Raw genomic sequence first — 17,812 nt, forward strand, 5'->3', positions numbered from 1 at the left:
GAAGTTCACAATTTGTTTACTTAGGGAGGGGAAAAGTAAACAGTAATAGCCTCAAAAAAGTGGGGCAATGTTTATATATATTATATATATGGTATAGAAGTTTTTTCAACAAGATAATAACTTTCTTTTTTTTTTTTTTTCGGTACGCGGGATTCTCACTGTTGTGGCTTCTCCCGTTGCGGAGCACAGGCTCCGGACACGCAGGCCCAGCGGCCATGGCTCACGGGCCTAGCCGCTCCGTGACATGTGGGATCTTCCCGGACCGGGGCACGAACCCGTGTCCCCTGCATCGGCAGGCGGACTCTCAACCACTGTGCCACCAGGGAAGCCCCATGATAATAACTTTGATAGTAGAGAATTCTCTTCCAGAATGCTATGGCTTTGCCATAAATATTCTTAATCTCCATGTGGGAAAGAAAAAGTTTCTAACTCTTTCTAATCAGTGCCTCCAAAAAATCAATTTTCGTTTTTCAAATTAGTCACAAATTTCTTTTTTGAAATTTCTTTTACAAATGTGTTCTTTTATATACGATGCAAAGTTTTAAAATAATTTAAGTCAATCTACCATGGGCAAAACCTTATTAAATAGATATTAAATAGACTTGAGCAAACCACTTATAAAATCCAACAGCCTTATTAAAGGTGGCGAATGCTATTGTGATTATGAAAATCTTTAATGCTATGAAAAATAATGATGCCACTGATACTAGTCTTTATCACTGAAACTATTTTCAAGGGCTAAAAATGGGGCAAAGCATAACATGAGCCCACTTCTTAATGGGTTCACAATCTAAATTACCATCTTGCTCAACCTCCCATTTTGAAAATGCAAACTCTTTTATGTCACTTATGGAAATTGTTAAGCATAATAGCCCCATCTCCTTGTTTTCATGATGAGTGTAAAAAACTATCTAAAATTCTTCACATAAATAATGAAGAAAGTCAGGGTCGGCTATAGTAAGGATGGAAGTCATCCTATTTTCCTCACTTTAAAAAAGAGGTTTTACAGATGTAAACGTTCATTGCTTTGTTCATCTCTTCATCTCTTTCTCACACTATTTCTTTCAGTTCAGATGCCATGCTTTTCAAAAAACTGTCTGTTTTAGAATGCTTCCTCTTCCTGGTAGAATTCAAGTCACCAATGAAATCTTGTGTCTTAAATTATATCTCCTGAAATATACCATTGGCTCATGTTAAAAGAAAACTGAGCCCTACTCCTCACCCTCAAGTCTTAACGTCAGTTCCTATTTCGCCAGTCTTCATTTTCACTTAAGCAGACAACTTGTCCACTGGATCCTATTAAAGATAATGTGAAAATCACAACCAGTTTATCTTATTCACAGTGCAGGGTTGTGAAAGGGGGAAAGAGGACAGAGCCTATACAAGAGGAAAGAATTAGGGTAGAACATCCTTGATAAAGGCATTGCTTATTTAATCCTTAGTTCCATTTAGATCAGCGCTCATGTGACAGAAACTAATTTTTAAAAATTTTATTCAATCTTAATTTAAATTTCAGTAGCCACATTTGGCTAGTGGTTACCATTCTGCATGGTGCAGATTTAGCTGCTCATGTTCTCATTTAATTTTAAAAGACAAAGGTTAAATGTTTTCAATTTAGCCTGTGAAATAGACCCCAAAGAATAAAAACGGTCATCATTCTTTTGAAGATTCATTGTTCCTTTTGTTAATTTCAGATGACTAATCTTGGCTTCTGTGTTTTTAATCTCCTCCTTAATTCAATATAATTAAAATATATCTTGCAAATTAGTATTACACACATATATACATATGCATGTGTGCATATAATTAATATATGTATATAGGTATATTATATATAATTTTTATTAGTGGAATTTCAATAAATACATATAAAAATTTTATGGATATTAGCCATGGAGCTAGCCTTAACACTTCTGTGGTGTGATGGTTAAGGTCATGGCTTTGGAGTCAAACAGACATGGGATCAAATTCTTGTTCTGTGACCAGCTAAGTGACCTTGGAAAAATAACTAAACTTCTTAAGTCCTCATTTCCTTCAGTGGGAAGAGATAATAATGCTTCATACATTGTAGAATTGTGGTGAAGATTAAATGAGCTAGTACTACAAAGCATTGTGCGTCTCTCATAGTGTTTGTTCAGTAAATGTCAGCATGTCAGCCAGTCTAATTCTTAATGCTGTGTAAGGGGTCATATGAGTACAGCATATCCTCAGAAGGAACATGTTTTTTCTTTCATGTGGCTAACAATGGATAATTCCCAAGCCAGCTGAATATAAACAGTGCCAATGAGTTTTAGTACTTTTCCTCCACTGGCCACACAGGGTATAGGGTAGTCTTACAGAGCACCTCAGTATAACAACAGTCTTATACAGTTTGGAGAAATGATAGAATTTTCAAGTGTTTAAAAAATTGTCCCAAGGAAGGAGGAAATAAATTTAATTCAGTGAAGCTTCTTCTTGAGTTCTAGCTTTTGCTTTTAATAGTAACACTGTGGAGGCAGGTACCTATTGGCTTTCAGATGGGGCCAATTCCTTTATTACAGCCAAACTTAGGGAATGATCCTTGTCATTTGAGAGGCCTTCAATCTGTAATCTTATAAATGACATCAGCTGAAAGAAAAGGAGCTGACATTACCAACTGGGATGGAAAAAAATAACTAACACTAAAATACATAAAGTAAGTTCTTCATTCTTGGTCCCCCAACTACTATCATTAATGTCAATGTGCAATGAGGGTATTTGTCCCACTCTTTTTTGACAAACAATCCCCAGACATCCAACTGCCACTCAGAACTTCCTAAGATGTTCATTTCCTAAGATGTTCACTTCAGCAGCAGGTAGAGATGGAGGAGATGAGATGTGTGCCAGCCTATGTTTCTTCTGACCCTAGTTTCTGCATTTTCCATTAGGTGATCCTCCATGGATGGATACTGTGCTTGACAATTTTTTTGAAGTAAATCTAAGAAGCAGGGTGTTCATATACTTTGAAATCGAGTTATGGTGTTTTCCCTTTCCAAAGTGAGTCACGGTGCCCTTGGGTCTAATGCACCTAGACTGAATTAAAATATAGAGAGAAGGGACCATCAGAGTGGCAAGATACTATGGAGACTGATAATGATGATGAATAACATCATTCATAAAGTGTAAGACTTTGTTAATTGTAGGGAAAGCATGTTCCTAACATAAATATTAGACAATTGGAAAAAGAAAATAGCATGCCCGTATTTGAGCATCAGCTATACTGTGTTAAGTTTTGTTACAGCCTTATAAGGAAAGCAAATTAAAGCCAGAGCAAGGAAGGGAAACATGTGGGAAACATTTTTTTATATTTTTACAGGAAATAAAATATTTTAAGAGTTTTGAAGAACACCATCAGTTTAAGGTTTTTGCCAAATAGAGATGATCTTTAAAAAAAAAAAAAAGCCTAAAGTTGGAAGATTTAGTTCATTGTAAATTAAATAAAAGATTGGGATAAAATTAAAGCAAAGAAAAACATAGCTGCAATGCCCACCAAATATTTAGAAGAGGGTGCTTCTGTATGGGTATATGTTCACAGTTTATAACATTCCCTAAGTGTATAAGTCTGGAAACTAGAAAAGGAAAAAAAAAAGGCTAGATTGGTAGCTATTTGGATAGAATGCATACATAGGCGGTGAAAAAAACTGCATTGCCCAGTTGTGGTTTTCAAATATCAATAGAGTTATTTAAAATGCTGGTAGAAGTGTTAGCTCTATTTAGAAGAACAAGCATAATGGGGAAAAACTCTACTACCTGCTTAGGTTGAAATGAAAACCCTCAGGATTATTGATTTTCATAATCTACAGTTGCTTATTTTTCTGTAAAATGTCTAATTAAAGTGTCTATTTAAATCTCATTAGGAATGAACTATGCAGTTTATATAGATTATCCCAAATTATAAGCAATTGAGAACCTGTAGAATTTAACTGGCCCTGGGAAAAGAAGGTCTAAAATACCTGTGCTTTCACCTGCAATACTCTGGCTACCTCAGTTTCCTCTCTCTGAGCAGACACCATGACCCATGACAGCTTTGTGGCAGCTGTGCTGTGATATGAATAAGCAGCTATTCAGAGTAGATGTAAAGAAGCACACTCATTTTACTGTAGTTTGTTTTGCACTAGAAAAATTTGATTCCTCTCTTTTAAGAGTAAAAGTAGACTAGGTAAAAAGAAATTGAAATTGGAAAAAAAAAACCTAAATGCATGACAGATATGTAAATATCATACATTTCTACTTAGTTATTTGAAAATGATTCATAGGTTGAGATGGTCCTGTTAGCATTTAGGTTTTTGTGTTTATGTTTGGACACTTTGTGCAGTGTCTGGATCAAGTCAAAGAATGCACCCTTTGAAACATGTAAAGAAATCACTATCTTTTATGTAAAACAGATACAGGGCTTCCCCGGTGGCACAGTGGTTGAGAGTCCGCCTGCCGATGCAGGGGACGCGGGTTCGTGCCCTGGTCTGGGAAGATCCCACATGCCGCGGAGCAGCTGGGCACCGTGAGCCATGGCCGCTGAGCCTGTGCGTCCAGAGCCTGTGCTCTGCAACGGGAGAGGCCACAGCAGTGAGAGGCCTCCATACCGCAAAAAAAACAAAAACAAAAACAAAAAAACAGATACATATTAATAAGGTTTTTTAATCATATATAGTCAAAACCATCACCAAAATTAACTTCAGAATACTTATATATATATAGATTTAATATACAGATTTATATTGCCCAATACAGCAGCTATTAGCCAGTTGTGACAACTGAGCCATTATTATGTGGTCAGTCCAAACTGAGACATGCTATAAGTATAACATACCCATCAAATTTAGAAGACTTAGTAATAATAAAAAGAATGTAAAATATCTCAATAATTTCATATTGGTTATATATAGATATAATATCTTGGAAATTTGGGGTTGAATAAAACACATTATTAGAATTAATGTCACTTGTTTCTTTTTATTTTTTAACTATAGCTACAAGGACATTTTAAATTATGTCCATGGCTCTTACGTGTGATTTGAATTATATATTTCTATTGGCATTGATGTGGACAGTGTTTATCTCTAAACACAAGAGTTCTGTAATTAAAAGAGAAACAATGAGGCAAGTGTATGTATGTGTATGTTTATTTCTTATTGCTTCTTTAATTTTGCCACAAATTTAGTGGCTTAATACAAATTTATCTTAACAGTTTTAGAGGTCAGAAGTCTGAAGTGTATCTCACTGTGCTAAAATCAAAGTATCAAGAAGGCTGCGTTCCTTTTGGGGGCTCTAGGGTAGAATCCTTTTTCTTGCCTTTTCTAGCTTCTAGAGGCTACCCTCCCACATTCTTTTGCTAGTGACCCAGTTCTTCCATCCTCAAAGCAGCACAGGGCAAATATTTCTAAGGCTGTCATCCCTCCAGTCCCCTCTCTGCCTCCCTCCTTCTTTTATTTATAAGGACCCTATGATTGGGTCCATCTGAATAATCCAGAATAATCTCCCCATCTCAAAGTCAAGTGGTCTGCCACTTTAAACCTCCCCTTGCCATTAACCTAAATATTCACATTTTCCTGGGATTTGCATGTGGACATCTTTGGTCAACCATTCTTCTGCCTACAACAATGTGTATACATATACTATTTAATCTAATAGATAAATATATAAAGTCTTTCCTCTTTCTTTCCTCCCTCTCCCTCCCTCCCTTCCTTCTTCCTTCCTTCCTTCCTTTTTCTTTCTTTTTCCTCTCCATTTCATACCAAAAAAAAAAGTGTTTTTCTTCAGACTTTTCCCTTTGTTTTCCTTTTGTACTACTTCTTAATATTTTAGGTCTCATAAAAGCTTCAGAGAGTCTCATCTCACTCGAATACTCATAGCTAAAGGCCAGGACATGATGACACAGAAAAACTACGTTGTTCATTTTGGTGTTTCTAATTAGGGAGAAATACCTCAGAATTTGGAATTGTTTGCTATGTTCCTCAGGTAGAGTAATAACTGACACAGCAGCCATATCAGAAGGAAAGGAATGTGGATTCCAGTGGGTGAGCACATTTTTCAGCATGGATAGAAAGTGTAGAACTTTCATGAAAAAGAAAAGGCTTTGAAACAAAGCCAAATAAAGGAAAGAGGCAAAGAACTTCTGTGCGTCTCTAAGAGGCTTTGTTAGTTTAGCACACCTGCTCAGACCTTTTGAGATTATCTTGGGACATGCTTCTTTGAGTTGAAAAGGGGGTTCCTCAAGAAATTGTACAAACGCAACAGCGACTTGATAACACCTCTTCACCTAGTCAAATAACTGGAAAAAATTCAGTCTTATTTTTAAAGTATAGTTGATTAGAGACAGTTTCACCATTGCTTGAATAATATTGAGGGATAACAAAGCTTACTTATAAGATAATTGATAAGAATAGTCCTTAGGGTCCAAATTTTTACACAAAACAATTCAAAAATTTTTCCAAAGGTAATGATCCATGGTTTTAAGTGAAACCCATCTTTTTAAGATATTATACTCCCTATTGCAATATTTAAATTGCTTTCTTCCTTTCAGTAATAAAAAGGATTTAACTAGACGTAGAAAACTGTTCATTTACCCTATCAATTGGACAAAGATAAATTGGCTACACATGCCACAGAAGTATAACAATAAAATCAGTGAACTCTAAACATGGTGATTTAAACACATACTGGGTATTTTCTTTCTTCTTTTCTTTCCTTTTTTTCTTTTTTATTCATACCAGAGCAATTAAAATCACTTTACTTCTGAAAGCTTTACATTATTTCCATTTAGGTAATTTTTATGGGAAAATGTACCAGCTAAAGATAAATATAATAAAATTAAGTGCTTGAGGAAGACAAAGTAAATTTATTTTATAATAATTCTGTAATTTATAACATTGTCTTTTTTATTTTATAACTAGTTATTTTTTAATTATATAAGTAATATTAGTAATAAGTTGTGATATGGAAGGAAAGGATTTTTGCTGTACATTTAGTCCATAATAACTTCAGTCTTGGTTTGAATGAAACTTTTGCTAGGTTTTAAAATGCATTTAGTATAGGAGGTATATTTTAATAGATTTAGAGTTTAGACTGTATCTATATTTAGAAAATATAATTGTGTAGGTTAGTAAATATCAAATATTCATGATCAGGTAAAAATCTTTAAAAATGAGGGTGAAGACAGGCCAAATCCTGAGGCATTTATTAGGATAAAGTCTGTGTATATTTAAAGACAGTGACTTAAATTACACAAAAGTAACTATTGATTTAGACATTTGTATCTCAGAGACACATGCCTACACAAGTTGTTTTTCTAAAATCATGCAGATAATGTTGACCTCTTTCCTAAGTACAGCTCTGCATTAACATACATGTTGGAGGTGATAATATATGCTGAGTGATATATTTGTAATCAAGACATTTTAAAAGAATACTTAATAAAGGAAAGTCAGCAGGCCAAACAAGTTTTCTGTTTCTTCTCCTAATTTTTACTGGGAGATGGGAGACAAAAAAATCATAATAAAATACCTGAAGATATTTTAAATTTCTTTTTTTAGTGGAGAGTTAGGCACACAGAAATAAACCCCAAAGGGTCCAAAAGTGATAATTAAATACAATATAATGAACAATTCAACTGAGCTAGTACTAAGCACAATAGGAAATCACCATAGGGAATTATGAACTTTGCCAGGGGGAGCAGGGACATATTTCATACACAAAAAATATGACCTTTGAAATAGACTTTGAAAGTTAAATAGGAGTTAGACAGATTGAGATTAAAGTGAGCACTTTATGCAAGGGAAACATCCTGTACAAACGGAGAGCATGGTAAACTGTAAGGTGAAAGTGATTATCTTGCTTTCTGGTCAGTGGCATACCATTGAAGAGATTCAAGAAACATTAATTTGTTGGATAATTTTATTAGGTTTGTGTTTTTACTTGTTAAAATTGTCCAGGATAGACAGGATTGGGGATGAGAAAGGTGATGATTGACGTTGTTTTTTTGTGGTTGTCTGGCCAAGATATGAGGAGAGCATGCTGCAATGGCTGTGGATAAGGAGTGAAAGGATACACTAGATGAGTGCTCTCAAAATGTGGTCTTCGGGGCTTCCCTGGCGGCGCAGTGGTTGAGAGTCCACCTGCCGATGCAGGGGATGTGGTTCGTGGTCCTGTCCGGGAAGATCCCACATGCCGCGGAGCAGCTGGGTCCGTGAGCCGTGGCCGCTGGGCCTGCGCGTCCAGAACCTGTGCTCCGCAGCGGGAGAGGCCACAACAGCGAGAGGTCTGCCTACTGAAAAAATAAATAAATAAATAAATATAATAAAATGTGGTCCTCAGATCAGATGCATTGACATCACCTGGCAACTTGCCAAAAATGCCAATTGTCTGGGACTCCATCCAACACCTATTGAATCAAAACCTCTGATCCGGGGTCCAGAAACCTTTTTTTCTAGTTTAATTGAGGTATAATCAATATACCAAAAATTGCACATGTTTAATGTATACATTTTGTTAAATTTGGACATATATATCATCACCACAACCAAGGCAGTAAACATATTTATTATGTAACTCCAGCTACCTATGTTTTAACAAGTCCTCCAGAGAATCTGAGGCATACTAATATTTGAAGACAACTGCCCTAAAGATATATTTCTAGAGTGAAATAGAATTAGACTTGGGGATAAGGAAGATAGAGAAATCAGGAACAGCTAAAATTTATAATGTAGGCAGCTAAGTAGAGAGTAGTATCATTAAATGAGATAGGATATGTGAGAGGAGAGTTAGGCTAGTCCAACAAGGTACTTTTGAAAATATTTGTCAAGGAAGCTGTCGTTACAAAAAAAGTACAGGTCTCTGTTTAAATGTCAGGAATTGGTTTTGATTAGACCAATCTTTTGTCTTCACTGAACCAGAGAATCTGTTATTAATTTGTCTGTAGTTTTCTTTATGGAGGGGGAGTCTGGATAGAGGCTGAAACACCATTAGAATGTGTGGCATAGAGGAAAGCGCTTTGGACTTGGGGGTTAGAGAGCCTGAACTATGGCTATGACCTAGAACATCTATAACACTACCTGGCTTTGAACACTAGTTCTGTTACCTATGGAAATTCACTTAACTTCTCAGAACTCTAGGTTTTTGTTTGTTTGTTTGTATTTTTCCCGCCAGGAAATATTACCTATATTTCATAATTATTGTGAAAAAATAATGTGTGAAAAACGTAACAGCATAAATGGTGGATTCCTTTCTTCCTTCTCAGCTGCTTGCTGATTACATACCATTTCCTTTGCAATACTCAAAAATCTGACTGAGAATTAGTGAATTGGGGGGATATAGATGGAAGAGAGAAAAAAATACTTCTCAGGATATTCTTAAACATGCAGAAGACCAAATAGTTACCTGGAAATTTATTTGAATAGTACATCCCTAATATAGCCTCACATAGTTTTCTAGAGAAAATTCTTGAGCAATACATCTGAAAATATTTACTAAGGCATTGCAGAAAAAAGGGCTAAGTTTCCTTCAGAGAGACATGGGACCAAAAAATATATTACATTTTAAATATAAAATAGCAACGTATTGTAATGTTTTGCTATCAGCTACACAAATTAATGCAGATGATGCTAATTAAAAGCAAATTTAGAGAGTGATTATGTTCTTTCACCATTGTTAGGGAGAATTGATTCTTCTATAGATCTAATATGCTAAAGTAAGAAGTTAATGATATATTGATGTATTTTAAAGTGCCTAATTTAGGTTATAATTCTGAGGAAAACATTTGTGCTAATACTGAATATTAAATGACAAACGTTTTCTCTTGGAGAAGAAATGGCACCATTTGTGTAACCCTAGAGCAAGGCACATGTTGATGTTTCAAATAAATTATTGTGTATGGCTGTATAATCTCAATTTTAGTCTTATAAAACTTATAATACAAGAATTCTATTGCACATGTGCTCATTTATATGGCAGTATACAGCTGTGTGTGGCATAATAACTTTATTGAACAAAATTATGTGCTGTAGAACTTGCTGCAAAAATTTCATGTTCCCATCTGGACTAGCTTTGCAATTGAGAAGGCTGAAGTGGGCAAAGATTTTTACAGAATTACAGAAAGCAGCAGTAGCTTTCTGCTGTCAATTTTAGCATTTAGAAAATAATGTCAGTAGGTGTTCAAGCTAGAAGGGTGTCTTTTTCAGACTCAAAGGGGTTTTCAATTTGGAACAAAGGCACTCTCACTGAAGGCCCTTATATAAAGATAGACATCTGGTTCATATCTGAATGTACTGGCCTTCACTTACTATGTTCCTAAAATCTTATATCTTAAACACAACAAACCAGTTGATTATTATATTTTCCTAACATAGGCAGTTAAAATAGCTATGATACTAGAAAATTATTTTCTGAGAGATTAAACTTGGCTAACATTACATAAAACTTAGTTATGCTATCTGTTTTCTATGGGGAAAAGAGGAAAAGGTTAAAATAAGTATGAGGTAGATTAAATGGCAGGACACAGCATTCATTGCTTTTACTAATAGCTTCCATCTTTCTTTCCCTCCCCTTCTCCTTGCCTCTCTTCCTTCCTTCCTCCCAAATAAAACATGTGACAAAAAGAAAAAAAGAGAAAGAAAAGAAAAAGAAACAGCGCAAGCCCCATCTATATAAAATCTAGTAAAACTGAGTTTAGAACAAGAAAATAGTATAGTCCAAAAAGGTAGTTCTTATATCTAGTAAAATGGTAACAGAATGGAGGTGCTATTATCATTGTCTTCACTGCTAACTAATCTTTACACTATGATGGTATATTTTATGTATTTTGGGACCTATGTATGCACCACTTTTATAAAGATGGGGCAACTTCAGGAAATACATTAACTAGATGGTGAAACTAGAACTCTGAGTGGTAGTAGTGTGGACAAAAAGTATGTTGATGATAAAAATGTGTGTCTAATAATTACTTAAACCCAACATAAGTTATTATTTTCAAAGATTATAGAAATAAGTTGGCTGGTTATTAAACCACCTGTAACAAAAGCCTGTGGGTAAAAAAAAAAGTCCATGAAATGTCACACAGCCTGACTCCTACGTCCTCATTTAAAAATATTAAACTAGGCGAAACCAGGTAATATATTTTGTTTCTAAAAACAAAAATAATAAACAAATATTGCATATTTGTACGTGTGAGTTTGAAATTTTCTTTAGAATATACTTTTGAAGTAGTTTAAATATTAGTTTGTTTCATATACATTAAACATATGCTTATACATAAATAATGAATAAGATTAACAGACCATATTTTTATATGTGTGTATATATATTATTTATAATCAATGTACAAATACACTCATATGAGAAGTGCTTTCACTGAATCAGACCTCAAATTTTGTTAATAATGTGATTGTATTTATGTATATAGTTACATACATGATGTATTTGGTGATCATCATATATGTATATATATATATATATTTTTTCTTCTCAAATCTGTAGGGACACACAAACTTCTCTACAACCAAACACAGTTCACACATACTTTTACCAACATGGATTTACATTTTAAAAGGAAGTTAAAAAGCACACCTACAAACACAGCCATTAAAATCATGAGGTGAAGAATGAGTGGGCCAAAATCTGATTATAGAGAAGCTGTTTGGAACAGTACCTCTTGTTTTTATTTTTATTGCTGGGAATAGTTACATAAATGAAGGGAAAACTCCAATAATATGTTCATATTTGATGTTGGAAACAGAAATATTTACCCCTACTTCTATGATTAATACAATAATTATTTTCTTAACAAGTATAATATTGAAGTCCAATTAACCAATTTTACACAACAACAAAACAACAAAAGCGTCATTTGGACTGTACTACTTAAGCTAATTATAAACTCCTGAAAAAAATATTAAGGATGCTGAGCCAATATGATACAACATAGCTTCTTCTAAAATGTTGAGCAAGCTGCTTTCCTTTTATAAACAATCATAGCAAACAATCCCTGCTCCACCCCTACAAATTCTGTTCATCTAGCTTTTTTCACCTAACAGAGAATCGCCAGCATGCTTATAAAAGCATGTACTTGAAAAATATTAACCGAAAAATAGAGAATCTTTATTTAACCTATAGGGGCAAATGAACAGGCATGATTTGAGTCAAGATTTAACTCTAGGGGTATATTAGTCTCTCAAGGGAATAAAATGATAAGCATTCAGGCACCATGTGCATTTTACCCCAGTACATGTTCACACAGTTCCAAATCAGACTATTGCTATTTGAAGCAACATGCACTGTTTCATACTGTTAGTAGCCCAACAGTTTCACTGCACCATTGAAAGTGGTCCGATGTTTAACGTAGACTGTTTTGTTTAAAGTAAATTGACATAAATAAACTTGCTAGAGTTTTAGGCTCTACTTAGATGGGTCTTGAGAATAGAGGCCAGGATCTTTGCAGTGATGCTAATAAAATTAGTTTCTGATCCATAATTTGAACAGGAATAGAGATATAATCCAAGAAAACTAAAAAATACACTATAAGCCAATAACAGATGTCACTAAAGTAGAATGTTTCTTTAAATAAAACTATGCTTTACTGATTAATGCAGACTTTACTGCAATTTTGGCATGAAATAATTATTCTTTGAGGTATTTTCAGCTCAACTTAATAGAAAAATCAAGGGGGAGAATGCTGCTTGTGCCTGTTATATTGATTCTGTCTATAGTTATAGCCCCAAATATTTTGACATGTGCATTCCTGTAATATCTGAAGCTCTGTTCCATTTATAATCATAATTCTCCTGCTGAGAGCACGGCTTGTGCTGTTGCAAGCCTGTGCCTCTCTCCTTGAGGTCAGAAGAAAAGTAATTTATATATTTTAATTAGTCTAAACTTTAGCTCTGAGTCGATGACTTTATCTTAAATCATAACACTTCTGTAGATAAATGCATCCCTTTAAGAAAAATTGCTGTTTTCACGTTATTCATTCACATGCAGCTTTTTAAAAAGGCACAGTTGGTTTGGAAAAAATAAATCATGCTTGTTTAAAATTTCTTTTAAAATAGTTACCAAGTGTTTACGTGCTTTAAGCCTCTTGATCACCTCTTAAGCTCCCTGCCAGAAGAACACTTTCATTTAAACGTGTTTATTTTAGTTTCTTTCTTTTTTGCAGACTTTCCAGCTGAAAGATTTTACATAAAGGACAATGAATATGTACAAGTGAATCTTAAGTAGTAGTAGTATCTTACCCACCAAGAAATTTTTTCTGTAAGAGCTTCTACACTGTAAACATTTCACCACAAAAAATACGCTAAAAATTTTTTTCTTTAGAAATTGCAACTGTCTGCTTTTGGTTCTAACCTTCATTTTCTCATTGCTCATGAACTGTATTAAACACGTCCTTCATTTTAAGTAACATTAAATGAAATAGGTTTTCTTTCCTTTTGCACAGATCCAGCACCAGCCTATTGGGTTGTATAGGCAAAATAAAGCCATTTTCCTCAAACTCGTTTGAATCCCAGAAGGGTGAATACAAATCCTACTAAGGTTTTGAAGGAGATGAGCTTCTTTTTTGGCCTTAGAGATTTACTTCACAGCTATTGGGACCACATTTCTCGTTACCTAGTGGTTGGGGAAAATCTTTCCCATTTATAAAAAACTGGCACATTGGAGAGACACATTTAATTTCATTCCATATGTAATTGATAGTTATAACCTATATGCTGCATTATACTAAGTTATGTATCTGAGAGAGAGAGAGAGAGAGAGAGAGAAGTAAATATGGGACAGAGACCTGGCCTTAAAAATGATTGCAGGAAGAATACATACATGCATGCTATAACAAATTCCCAGTGCAAAGCAGAATATCCTTTATTTACTAAACTATGAAATATAGGCAATACTAAAATAAGGAGTGAGAATGCTGCATAAGAATAATAAAAGTATTGATAATATCCAATATTTATTGAACATTTACTATATACCAAGCACTGTGTGACATACTTTCTCTTATCTCAATATTTTCAGTAATCTTGTCAGAACTATATTATTCCCATTTTAAAGATGAAAAAACAGAGTGATTAATTAATTTGATAACACAGTTAAATAGCTGGAACAACACTGAAAACCAGATATCTGTTTTCAGAGCACATAGGATGACAATGTAAGGAGGGGTCAAAGTGAAACGCAAAAAAAGCAAAACAAAACAAACATCTCCAAAATCTTCATTGGTGACTTCACTGTATGAAACAGTATATCTGTGAAAATTGGGCAAGTCAAATTTCCAAGTTTAACTTTTCCTTTCAAAAGTGTGAGATTAATCACATTTGGCTTACAGCTTGTAGGGTTTCTTGAATTTCAAATGGTTTGTCTTGTAAAAGAACTTGGTAAAATTGCTCTGCAGGTGCTAATTTTTTATCTGTTATTGAAGTTTCCTTTTCCTTTTTTTTTCTTAAAGAGGAGCTAAGTGTTGCTTAAAGTATTTTTAACAGGAAGTTTGGGGAAGCTGGAAGCCACAGTCCTTTGCATTTATTTGCTGTGAGCCTCTCCCCAGTCACAGAGTTTAACACTGAAAGTGATATGGAAAGAAGGAAATACACATGAATGGAGGTGCCAGGGGCAGAGCCACTTCTGCTAGGAAGTTGATATCTGTTTGCCCCTATGAGGAAGCTTCCTTCCCTATTGTATCACCAGCCTTTCTTCACAAAGGGATCAACTTTGAAAGGGAAAAACCAAGTTCAAAATAGGTTCCATATATGAAAAAAGTTAAATTACGGAAGCAATGACTTACAAGGACTTTCTGCCTATTAACATATTCTGTTAGGTTATCAGCATAATATGATTTCAAAGATATAAGATTTTCCTCACTGTATTGTTAACATAATTTTGTTGAAAATCAGATGAAGGACTCTAACCATTTTACAATGGTTAGACTCTAACTTCCTGTGTTTCAGTCCAGGTTCATTTACTAGCAGTGTGACCTTGGTCAAGTTCTTGTTGAGCTTCATTCTTCATCTGCAAAAATGGGGATGTTAATCATACTTATCTCAAATAGTTGTCATGAGTACTAAATGAGATAATATACGTAAAATATTTAGATCAGTATCTGGCACAAACAAAGGGCTTAATAAATGCTGGCTATTATTATTAGGGGCTAGCCATGTTTTTAGAGTCATTAAATTAAATATCATCATTAGTTAGAAAAGGATCAATTGTACATTTCAAGATTAAAATTAATACACTAATAGGCTCCTATAAAGTTTAAAAGTAACAGATTTCACTTCCATATATTCATATATTTATTTCCCATTTTCAGAAAGGATTTGAGGCTATTAACAAAAGTTTTTAAAGGACAAATTCAACAGAACTGAAAATGATTAACTTAATTTTAGAAAGACACAACCAAATTCGATGATGAGGGTAGGAATTTATAGAAGACCATGGTTAAAGGGAGCTATTGCAATTGAACCAATATTAGCTGAGGCTCCAAAGGGAGATGTGTAATTTAGGCACAGTCTTAGATTAATATTTTGTTAATTCAGATTAAATCCAAATAGATGTAAGAAAAGTGTCAGTTACATTCATGTACAATGTGAATCTAACTCAACCTTATATAATTGATAGAAAATGTCCTATTACATATAGCTATCTTTTTTTTTTTTTTTTTTTTTTTTTGGCGGTACGCGGGCCTTTCACCGTTGTGGCCTTTCCCGTTGCGGAGCACAGGCTCCGGACGCGCAGGCTCAGCGGCCATGGCTCACGGGCCCAGCCGCTCCGCGGCATGTGGGATCTTCCCGGACCGGGGCGCGAACCCGTGTCCCCTGCATCGGCAGGCGGACTCTCAACCACTGCGCCACCAGGGAAGCCCTGTTTGTAGATTTTTTTTAAAAGGAAGATATAATCAATAGGCCCTACTAATCATCTAGGGGAAAGCTACCAGGAAATTAGCTAAGGAAATATGAAATACCAGCTTAGAGGTGGGGTACTGGTATAGCACAGAGTTACAGCAAAGAAAGTAGAGTCTGCCTTCTTGGACCAAATCTCTCTCCTACATTACAAGCTGAACAACTTGGAAAACTACTTAATCCCTCTGTGTCTCATTTCCCATCTGTAAGATGGAGATAATAATTGTAACACTCTCACAGGTTTTTGTGGAGAATAAAATTGCTGGTGCTTATAAAGTAGACCGCCTGACACTTAGTGCGTATACAATACAAGCAGTATGTGATGTTAGTCAACAACATGGAATGGCTAATTGTTATTTTGGAGAATTCTCCTAATTCTTCTCTTCCTTCATTTACCTCCTGAAAATCTGGCACAGAAGCAGGCTTGTCAATTGTCTGTATTGCAAAGATGATCACAGTATAAAATAATACATTATGAAATTTTAGTATAAAATATAAGAAATTAAATTTAGTTTTAATTTTCATACTTGCTTAAAAATACTATTCAGTATTTTCATATGTTCTGATGCAGTTTCTAGAGGGTACAGTTTTATGTCCGTTTTGCTGTTATCATTTTGTTTCTTTTTTTAAAATATTCGGGCACTCTCTGGGGTAATTGTCTAAAGAGTTTTTCAACTTTAGGGGAAAAAAGAGAGAGAATATATGCTAATGGAAATTACTTAGAGAAACCTGAGTAAATCTAGTAATTGTGTGCCATCTGTGGTAAGGAAATTAAATAGTGCACTTAACATGATTCAATAATTAAATATGTATTTATTAAATCATTTGTAATAGCTTTAGTATATGACCTCAGGTCTCAAAGGCAACCACATAGTGATTACCCTTGAAGCTTCACTGAAAAGTGAGTTACACAATCAGCTTTGTTTTCTTTTACTGCCTGAGCATGCATTACCTTGAAACCTCATTGCGAAAGAAACTTTTCTGTTACTCACAACTCTTGCACATGATTTCATCACTGCAGTACAACATGGGGTGGGAGTTGTGGCGGGAGGGAAGGCAGAATGTCAAGAAAAATTGACAATAAACAGAAACAGTCAGAAAATTACCTGTGGGAGATGGCAGATGATCAGAGATATTGAGACAGAAGGTAGGCACTCTGTACAGCAGCTGGAGAGGAGAAAAGGTGCATTAGTCAAATGAATTATGAAAGGAATTAAATCAAATTCCAGAGAGGTGCTAACATTTTCTTCATATTATTAGGTTTTTTCGGACTTGAAGATATATTCTTTAGTTGCACCTCTCCTTTTTTGCCACTGTATTACTTAGGGAAAAAAATTGAATTTTAGCATTTGGAGAAGAATACAGAACTTAAGTGGTCAACTTAGGAAATGACATGTCTTATAAACATAGACTGATTTTAACTTGATGAGCTTGAATGATTTACTTTTAAAAGTCAAATTTCACAGATCATGTCCAAATTTGTTTTATAAATCCATGACTTAACACTCAGGATGCATTTTCTTACTTCGTAAGCTAGATTTCCTGGGCAATATGGTGAAAATAAAAGTACTACAAAATTTTTAAATGCATTTTAGTGTTCCTCTTCCTGATTTTCTCTAGCTAATTTACAGGGTTTCCTGTTAAGGAATAACAGCTGTAAAATATGCTTTGAAGCTCCAATTTAACCTCTTTATCCTATTTCCTGAAACCAAATGGACGTTTTATGATTCTAACTCCTACTCCCACAGACTGCAATACTATTTTGTCCATCTTTCTCTTTATTTTCTACAGTTCAGTGAGGTTTGTATTAAGGGAAATCTTTTCAAAAAATAGTTTTGAGGAAAAAGTTTCCCTTAAGCTAACACAGTTCTTATTTCTTCTATTTCCAACTTCAACTCTTCTTTCCACTGCATTCTCAAATT

At 34.6% G+C, this 17,812-nt stretch overlaps 1 protein-coding gene across 6 annotated transcripts in view; it reads left to right on the forward strand.

Annotated features, from left to right (window-relative positions):
* PCDH7 (protocadherin 7) overlaps nucleotides 1-17,812 on the forward strand; it is a 407,976-nt gene that overhangs the window by 255,284 nt on the left and 134,880 nt on the right. The gene's annotated exons all lie outside the window — the stretch shown is intronic.

Source organism: Globicephala melas, chromosome 5 (assembly GCF_963455315.2).
Source record: "Globicephala melas chromosome 5, mGloMel1.2, whole genome shotgun sequence".
Taxonomy (NCBI): domain Eukaryota; kingdom Metazoa; phylum Chordata; class Mammalia; order Artiodactyla; family Delphinidae; genus Globicephala; species Globicephala melas.